Raw genomic sequence first — 9,938 nt, forward strand, 5'->3', positions numbered from 1 at the left:
TACCAGGGGGATCACTTTGTAAAGTATATGATTGTCTAACCATTATGCTGTACTCCTGGACCATCTCTTAGGTCTGAACACACAGTAATCAAGGCCACAGAAATTCATATATTAAATAATATAAATTAATTGATTGATAAGGAAAATAAATTAATTGATTGATAAGTAATAACATTTACTAGATACTTTTGTTCATTAGAGAGAGAGAGGAAAGGAGGGGGTTGAGAGAGAGAGAGAGAGAATTTGTTTTTCCACTTATTTATGCATTAATTGGTTGATTCTTGTAGGTACTCAGCCTAGGGATCGAACCTGAAAAGTTGGTGAATCTGGGAGACAATCTAACCAACTGAGCTACCTGTCCAGGGCCTATAGAAATCTTTACTCAGCTACTGGGCAATCAAATTTTGATCTTTATGTGTGAAATCTATTAGCTACCTGAAATGTTAATAATAGTTGCATGTACATATTTTATTTAGTCTTGTTAGCAAGCCTGTTAAGTAAGTATTATTATTATTATGCTTTTATGGATGAAAAAACTTAGGCTTAAAGGTTAAATAATGAGCCCAGGTCTACATATTAAGTATGGTGAAGCAGGATGCAGTGACAGTGCATAGGTGCCTCGAGTATGTGTAGTTTCACATTTTACTGGTAGTTCCAAGGAGGAACAAACCAGCTATGTGACAACATTGAACATATTAAGAAGTAGCAAATATCACACTCCCACAGGCTATCCTACAGTGCTGAGCACTTAGTTACTAGTGATCCCTCAATAAGTGCTTATTGAAAAAGAAATTTTTTTTTAATGTCCTTGCTGAAATATAATTACTATTTAGGAATGGTGGGCAGAGCGCTAAGCTAAGCGTCAGACCCAGATACTATCAAGGACTCTTCCATTAACTAACCATGGGGCCTTGGACAAATTACTTATCTGAGGCTCTGTTTTAAAATAAGAATAACAATGCCTGCTGGGCCTACTTCCCCATTAAGGACCATATATGAAAAATATGATTTGTTGAACAAATGAAAGGCTTTACAGTCTCAAATTCTAAGTTCAAAGAAGCCCATTAGATAGGGAAACACTCCTTTGGAAAAACCATCTCAACCTCTACTACAGACTTGATAATGGTATGAATCTAACTCAACATCCCACTGTAAGTCTGGCTAAGAACTCCGGAATCCCTTATTAGATTCCACTTCTCTGACCTTTCTGACTTTTCCATTTGATTTCATCACCCCTCCACTCAAACTAATGAAGTCATTTTTTGTAGCTGAAGAGAAGAAAGTATGCTATCCAGAGGTTAGACCCCAGGGCATTGTATTCAAAAAACGCAGGAATCTTATGTACCCTTTTCTTACCCTAGGCTGTATTAATCATATTTAAAATTTTCTGTATATTATGTTTTGACATCTTTAAAAAACCTTTCTGGCTGGAGAGCGACTGCCCCTTCTAGGGATAGCCAATTCTTAGAGATTACAAATGGCCTAGCCTGGCCCAGCCGGCATAGCTTAGTGGTTGAGCATCAACCCATGAACCAGGAGATCATGGTTCTGGTCCAGGCATATGCCCAGGTTTCAGGCTTGATCCCCAGTAGGGGGTGTGCAAGGAGGCAGCTGATTAATGACTCTCATCATTGATGTTTCTATCTCTCCCTTTCCCTTCCTCTCTCTGAAGTCAATAAAAACATTAAAAAAAAAAAAAAGCCTAGCCTAAAGCATGCCTTTGATATGCAAACTAATCAACCCAGAGCCATACCTCTTCTCTCTGGCCCATACATCCCAGGAGACAATATTCCTTTGCCTTAATCATTCCAAGGCCAGATGTCAGGCTTCTAGGGACCACTTCTATAGCCCCAAATCCAAAGAAATTATTCAAAATAGCCAATCCTAAACTGCTCACCCTGCTCTGCCTTACCTTCCCACAGAAACCCCAATACTCTGGTCTAAACATATTGCTTGCTCCTACTTTTGCTTCCTACCAAAATCTGGTGTTCCTCCTGTGTCCTTTTGTGGTGATTTGTGCCTCTTATTTCTAGGGGAGCTGTATCATTAAACCTTTCTTTCAATGGCATTGACCTCTCTTTGTTGTCACTCAGCCACCTTTATAAATTAGGATCTAGGCAAAGAATATAGGTCCAGCCAGGTCTTTTCAAAGCCAGAAGCTAAAGTAGCTTAAGGGGAAGTGGAGTAGCTAGTACTAGCAAGATTTCTACTTCAGGGTAAGATTGTCAGGATGTACTTATTATGATTCTAATTTCTTTAGTTGGCAGTCCTTGATCTAAGTTAAAAACAGTGAAGAGTTGCTATGACTTAAACTCACAATATTTCTTTGTGAAAAGGAAAAATGGGTTCCAATGTTAGCCCCACCATTCTTTTTGTTTTCAATCTTTGGAATGCCTGTGTACCTGCTTCTCCTCATTCCACTCTTTTCACCTTATTTATTCAGCGTTTGTACTCTTTGGGATGTTCTTCCTGAGACTAGACTTGCAGATTATGTGTAGACCCTACAGTATATGAAATACACTGAATATCTTAGTCCATTCTGGCTGCTATAACAAAATACCACAAAATAGGTGGCTTAATAACAACAAACATTTATTTCTTACAGTTCTAGAGGCTGAGAAATCCAAGATCAAGACCCCACTAGAGAGCCCACTTCCCAGTTATATGGTAAATCGGAACATGGGCCCCTTCCCATGCTCTGAGTCCCCCTCCCATCCTGTGGGAAATATAGTGAAGGCCATCTGTAAGTAGACCGTGAGACCTTGGGAACCTGGCCAGCAACTTGGTCCAAAAAAAGGCCAAAGAGAAACTGCTTCTAGATATGAGCCTGGATTGTAAACAGTATTTTGATCTCAACACTGCATGCCCTGTTTTTCTCTGTTTTCTGTACTCTACGAAACCTTGTGTTTGGAAAGTCCGGGTGACAGCAAAACAGTAGTACTAGCTGGCCACCTCCTGTGGGGCCACATCTGCAGGCTGCACAGGACTTAGTGGGACAACTTCAGCGGTGGCAGCTGGTTCAGTCGTAAACTTCACTAGGCACCTTCCACCAGTGTACATATAAGTCCTAATAAACCCATGTTTTTCACAGCCAGGCCTCAAGGTTATTGCTTTGGAATCCATGAACAATCGCTGAGGTTTTCTGGGACCTCAGCACTTTGCATAATTCTGGTTCACAGACTGTGACCCTCCCAGGCCTAAAGAGGAAGGGATCTCTTTGGGGTCTTTTCTATAAGAGCACTAATCCCCTTCAGGAGGGCTCCACCCTTATGGCCTAAGTACCTCCTAAAGGCCCCACTTCCTAATACCATCACATTGGGCATTAGGATTCAACATATAAATTTTGAGGACAAAAACATTCAGACCATAGCACTGAAAATAGGTAGGTAAGGAGTGTAGGTAATATTTTTCTATGCCCATAGAACACAGAGCAGATACTACAGGAGATCCCACCAATCATCCTTTACCTTATTTCCTCTCCCTAGAGACACATGGAAAAGGGAGGGGATGGTTCTAGTTCCATGGTAGGCAGTTAGACCTGAGCAGAGCAAGGATGATGCGTCAGGTAGAGAAGGTCACCAGGGTGGAAAGTCCCGGGTTCCTAGGGCAACAGTAGGGTAGGACCTCCTCTGCAGGGTGACCTTACCTCCCCTAGCATATCCTTGGTCATGAGGTTTAGACTCCCTGACCTCTCCTCCCTATAGAAAATATCTAGGTGTCAGTTATACTTTAGCTCCAGAAAAGCAGCAAAACCGGACAAGTGACAGCACCCCCCTCCCCTCCTCCGAATCCAGCTGCAGAGACTAATGACCCCTGCCCTGGAGCTAACCAATCAATCAGTGGAGCCGCCTACCCTGAAAGGACACACCTAGAAAGCTGCTGAATATTCTATTGAGATCTTCCCCTGGGACCTCCCCTAAAAACTCCACCCTTAAAACCCTTTAGGACACCCTGGCAGGTGTACTCAGTGGTTAGATCCTGGGCCCACGCACAGAAGGGTTTCCAGTTTGATTCCAGTTCCCCTGTGGGGGTGCGTACCTGGGTTGCAGGTTCCATCCCCAGCCCTGGCCAGGCCCAAGCAGTAGGCAACCAAATCCATGTGTGTCTCTCACATTGATGTTTCTCTTTCTCCATTCCACCCTCTCTAAAAATCAATGGGAAAAATATCTTCAGGTGAGGATTTACAACAACAAAATAAACAAGTAAAATCCTTAGGAGGAGGCCCCTGCCCCCAGCTCTCCCTCCAGAGAGCGCGCTGGCGCCTTTCTCCCTCCTCCCCCATCCCCCAGGCGCATCACCTCTACCTGCCTCACTTCTAAGCTCCAAGGGCGCTTCCTTTGCCTCTGTAACTTGTTTCCTAACCCCATTTCTTCGTCTATGAAATTACTTCCTCTACCTCTGTGATTTTTTAAATAAATGTTCTCTTGTAATAGTTTGAGTCTTGGTTCTGAATTCTTTGGTCGGCCTAGCACCTGGTGCGGTCCTGCAGCCTCCACAGTTCTATCTTCCTGGCCGGTTCCCCTTCCTGCCCTTTTTGAGGTGACTAGTGGGAAAGTGGCCCAGAGATGGCATTTTCTTTTCTGCAGCTGCTCTTGACACCTGACTCGTTTTTATTTATTCAGCCAACGGGAAATGTAAACTTGCTGAGGCCAGAAGCCTTGTCTGCGTTCACGACTGTGTCAATGTCTGGCACACAGTGGGCGCTCAGCAAGCACTTGTTAAATGAACGGGCTGTTATTTTATTGAGCGCTGCTGTGTGCTGGGTACCACTCTAGGAGCTGAAAGCAGGAAGGTAAGGCCTGGAGAGCTAACACCCACGCGCGGAGCGCCCCGCCGAGCAGCGGGAACGCGGGCCGAGACCCGCGCCGGGCGGCGCTGGGTGGCGAGCGCGTCTGCGGGCTCCGTTCCTGCCGGGTTCTTGCGGCGCAGACGCTTCCGCAGCTCCAGCCCCAGGCCCGGGAGCCGCTCGAGCGCCAGATGATTCCTCTCGACGGTGTCGCCCGCGGCGTTCCGCGCTCGTTCCCAGACGCCTCCCGGTGCCGCGGCTCCGGCGGCACGCACCTGTCGACCTCCCCAGCCCAGCTGAGCCTCAGGCCTGCGGGACCCCAGGGAGCGACGGCCCGGCCCCCACCCCCTCCCCAGGCTGCGGGCCTGAACTGCAGCGGGGCCTCAACACAAAAAGCCGCAGGATTCTTCCCCCCGCTTCACCCACTCTGCTCTGCGGCTGAGGCGCGGACTCGGCTCCACGCCCGGGGAAGTGCGTGGAGCGCAGCCTGGGGGCGGCCGAGGCGCGGCGTGGCCCTGACTTGCTTCGCCTGCGCGCGGGCGCTGAGTGTCCTCGGGTCCCGGCGAGGGCCTTGCATCTCGGTCGGGGCAGGTTCTAACCGCAGCTGTGGGACTTCTCCAAGCTTCAGGTTTAACTAGAGCCAGAAAAACGCTCCGTGCGCGGGAGCTAGTCTTACGGGCGCAATTCCAGAGATATCTTGAAATTCCTCTGTTATCTTAAACCCTAGACAGGTTCAAGAGACCCAGAGGGGAGAGAGTGGCTGCCGCCTTGAAGCTGGGGGGTGCGGGGTGCGTATGTGGGGGTGGGTGGGAAACAGAAGTAACAACAGCCCAAGAGGCCAGCAGGGCATTGTGTGCGCCTCCCTCTGCAGCCAGAGTCAGCCTTTGCCAGCCTCCTTTGCTCGGACACCCGGGGAACCTACTAACCATCTTTTACTTCGCGAAGAGCCCTGTTACCACTGCCCGACAACCCCAAACACTGTCAAGCCCCGCCCCTGTGTGTGCCGAGTGCGGAGGGGGAGGGAGGGTCAGAAGAGTTAATCTCTCGGGAATAGAGCATCTGCACCTTCCGGTCACTTACGTTTAATTTAAAGACAATGCTAGACTTTGCCAGATATTTCAGCTGACAGTTTCAACACTTCACCTACAAAATTTTCTGGAAGAACAAAGTCCCCCGTCTTGATAAGGGCGCTTTCTCGCCTGTGTCTCATAACGCACAGAATGCAGTTGCCCACTATGGACACAGGAAGCCAGTCACTACCTTTTACAATCACAGCCATCAAATGTCCATATTTTTCCTTAGGATATGACTACTTACATTGACTACAGGTTTACTCAGCTGCAGTTGTAACTCTTTGACTAAGCAGAATTAGACCTTTAAAAAAAAGTAAAAAATAATCATGATTTTAAAAATCATCGTTAGAGTCTTCCTGGTGGTTGGTGTGTTTTTTTTAAACTCTGACCCGAGAATTTTTCCATTGCTTTTTCAGAGAGAGTGGAAGGCGGAGAGGGAAACATCCACGTGAGAGAGACACGTGGATTGGTTTCCTCCCAAAAGGGCCCCATCCCGCGGAGAACCGAGGCTGCAACGGAGGTTCGCGCCCCTGGCGAAATGCACCCCAGGACCCTTCAGTCGGCGCTGGCGCTCCAACCACTGAGCGAAGTTGGCCAGGGCGAGAGTCTTCCTGGTCTTGACTTTGGTCTATTTTCTCCCAAACATCAAAACCCGGGCCTGACTCTGGGGCTTCACCCTAGGACCATGCAAGCGAATTGGACCGCCTTTCCCCTGAGTCACCCTCTTTCTTTGTACGGTTCACCAAGCTCTCCTGATCTTTTGACAACTGTCGATGTAACAGTTGCCCTGCAGTGCTCCTGAAAGACGTGGGAGGAAGGTCATATCTGAAGTCCTGGGAGGGCCTAAGGTGACGCTTGTCAAGCACTGCACGTCTGCCCCATAGTAAGTGCTCATTGCGTGTTCGTGGAAACCATGAACGATGCGTACATTAGTAATAGGCTGCTCACACTAAGAGGCCGGTTACTCAGACTTTTACAGACCAAAGTGAGCCCTTGCTTCTCTTTTATTATCATTTATGTGTTTATCAGTAAATAGCATTTGATTTTATTATTTTAAAAGGCTTCCTGTCTTGGGAGTGCGAGGCCAGCCTGGGACTGTCACCGCGGCCCACGCCCCGCACCACCCACCCCCAGCTGTGCGAGCGCTCAGGCTCTAAGGCCGGACTCCGGGTGCCTTACGTCCGCGAGTGAGGCGGGGTATCTGGTGAGAAGGGGCGCCGAGCGGGGTGTGGACGGCGAGCGGCGGGCGGTCGACCAGATACCGGGGCGGGCGGGGTCAACAGACGAGCCCCGCCGCCCTCCCGGGCCGCCCCAGGAGCTCGCCCAGGCGCGCGCGTCCGCACCCGCTCGCGAGAGAACTGCGGTCCCGGGGCGCGGTCCCGGCGCCACCCCGACGGCAGCCGGCCACTAGGAAGGCGCTAGCGCGGCGTGGGGAAGGTCCGCGCCGAGGCCTGCGGACAGCTTTCCCTCTCCATCCCCGCAGGAAAGCAGCCTGACCGGCCAGCAAGCTCAACCCCAGGAGGAGAGCAGAATGGACCCGGCGCCCCTTTCGTTTCAAGCCCCAGAGGAGGCCCGAACTTTCCCCCGCTCCCGGAGCCTGGTGTCGGGGAGGAGGCCTAGCCTACGAGCTGGATCCCGAGCCCCGCCGGCCTGCCGAGCCCCTCGGGTCCCAGAGCCGAGCCTTTCTGGTCGCGGTGCTGTCCCAGCGCCCAGCCAGGGATTGGGACGCCCCCCTTCCGTGGCAGGGGGCAGGCCTCGGCCCGACTCGCGGAGGTCCCCAGCGGTCCGCTCTTTGCCGGGCCATCTTCAGCGTTTGCGTTTCTACGGACACCCAAGGTCACAGCGTTTTGCGAGGGGCCTGAAGAGCCCAAAGCGGGACCTGACGGAGTCTCACGCTTCATTGCTTTCTCACTTGTGTTTGTCAAAGGGCACTTTGCGTGGAGCTTTCTGCACCTGACCATCAGTTTGATGGAGTGAAGTAAAATCTTGTGCCCTGAGCAGCCCTTTCTTGTCTGAGATGACCCATTTAATCATCGGGAAACCCAGCTAATTGCGTTGCTCCAGAAAGAAAAATCTTTTGGCGATCCCAGTACTCATTGTAACATTTGGTATCTCCAGTGTGTGGAACCTCTTGTTGGAATTTATTTTCTAAAAGGGGGGATAGAGTTGTAATGTTGTTACAAATTTCTAACCAGTTTTTAAAAGACCAAACAACGGTGAAAGGTTAATTGGTAGCAAGCACAGGAGGAAAAATACTAGTTAAAAATTTGTTAAAACACTGACTTAAAAGTGGCCCTCCTTTTTTAACCTCTCAGTAATTTTCTTTTCCCTATTTCAGTCTCCAACTTGCAAGAGGGAGAAGCAAAGCAAAATACCCACATCTCACTTTTAGACTAGATAGTGTCAAATTGTTCAAACAGACACCCAACATTTCTTTCTTCTTTGATGTGAAGGTCTAACTGCCTGGGCTTAAAAAGTTGGGCAGAAACTTTCCTTAGGACAGAACTTTTCCATAGTTGAAGCACTGGTTCTTTTTAATTTATAGGTTCAAGCCTGAAACCTATATAATTTTATTAACCAATGTCACCACAATAAATTCAATAAATAAATTTTTAAAAACAGCAAGCCAACTCGTCCTTGATCTCCTCAGATGGGACAATTCTGCCAAGCAAAGTAGAAAGGAGCGCCTAATTCAGAATGTGTTTTGGAAGTAATAAACTTATGATGCTGAGAACAAAAGCTCTTCTTTCTTCTTTTAAGTAACACCATTTCTATATAAGTATTTTCTTTTAAAATGAATATTTCAGCTAGCCAGATCTAAGTATCTTAAGTCTTAAATCTATTTGGTAATAAATACATTTATTAATAAACTTGGTGGAAAAGCTTAATTTAAATTTGCTTCCATGTTTATGACCTTTAGTGCCAAGAATGAAAAGGTTACGGCTTTGAATAAATCACAACCGTCCTTAATTCACAGGTTCTTTCCAACTTGGGTGTAACATTCTTCCTGAGGTGAAACAATATTTACTTTTCTTTTTCATACATTATTTCCTTGGCCTACCATTCTAATAACAGGAAGCCTTGAAAATCTGTTCTCTATTATATAGACAATATGAAAGAATTAGGAATGGTTTCAGTGGTCAACACATACTGAATTTATTTTCCTTGTAAGTATGTGGAGTCTAGTTATTCTCCACTGTCATTATCTTTATATCTAAAATAATCAAAATTAGAACTTTGAATGTAATGCTATCCAGCACTTAAATAATACCAATCGTTTGAAAAATTGCTTCATTGGCTATCTGGGCAATTTAGCCCTGACTGAGTAGCTATGTTTCCTTAAAATGGAATAAAATTTAAGAAAATATAGTCCTTATCTTTAGTATTCTCATTATTAAATAAACATTTTGTTACTTTTTATCACTCTCTAGATATTTCAGTTGCTCTCAAGTGTTTTTATTTTTATTTTTTCTCCTCACCCAAGGATATTTTTTTCTATTGCTTTTTCAGAGAGAGTGGAAGGGGGAGAGAGAGAGAGAGAGAAAGAGACATCGATGTGAGAGAGACACATCAAGTGGTTGCCTCCCGATTGCACCCCGACCCAGGGCTGAGCCTGTAACTGAGGTACATGCCCTGGGCTGGAATTGAACCCAGGACCCTTCAGTCTGCAGGCCGACATTCTAACCACTGGGCCAAACCAGCTAGGGCGATTCCTCTCTTTTTGACATCCCAACCCAATCATGAAGAAATCTTGGCAGCTCTGCCTTAGAAACATCTTCAGAAGTTTGCCTCTTCTTATCATAACCACTACCTGGTCCAAGCCACTATCATCTCTCCCCTGGATGTTGTTATAGTCTCCTAGTCAGTCTCTGTTTCCACCTTTGTCCCCGTCAACAGTCAGTGGGATCTTTCTAACATAAAATTTCAATTATGTTACACCCTTGTTCAAAACCCTATAATGATTGCCCATATCACTAGAGTAAAATTCACAGTCTTTAATGTGACCCAAAGGGCCCTACATGAATAGGCCCCATTATTTTCTCTCTAATCTTACCTCCTACCACTCTTCCCTTCACATA

This window comes from Miniopterus schreibersii, assembly GCF_964146895.1.
Source record: "Miniopterus schreibersii genome assembly, chromosome: 6".
NCBI classification, from domain to species: Eukaryota; Metazoa; Chordata; class Mammalia; order Chiroptera; family Miniopteridae; genus Miniopterus; species Miniopterus schreibersii.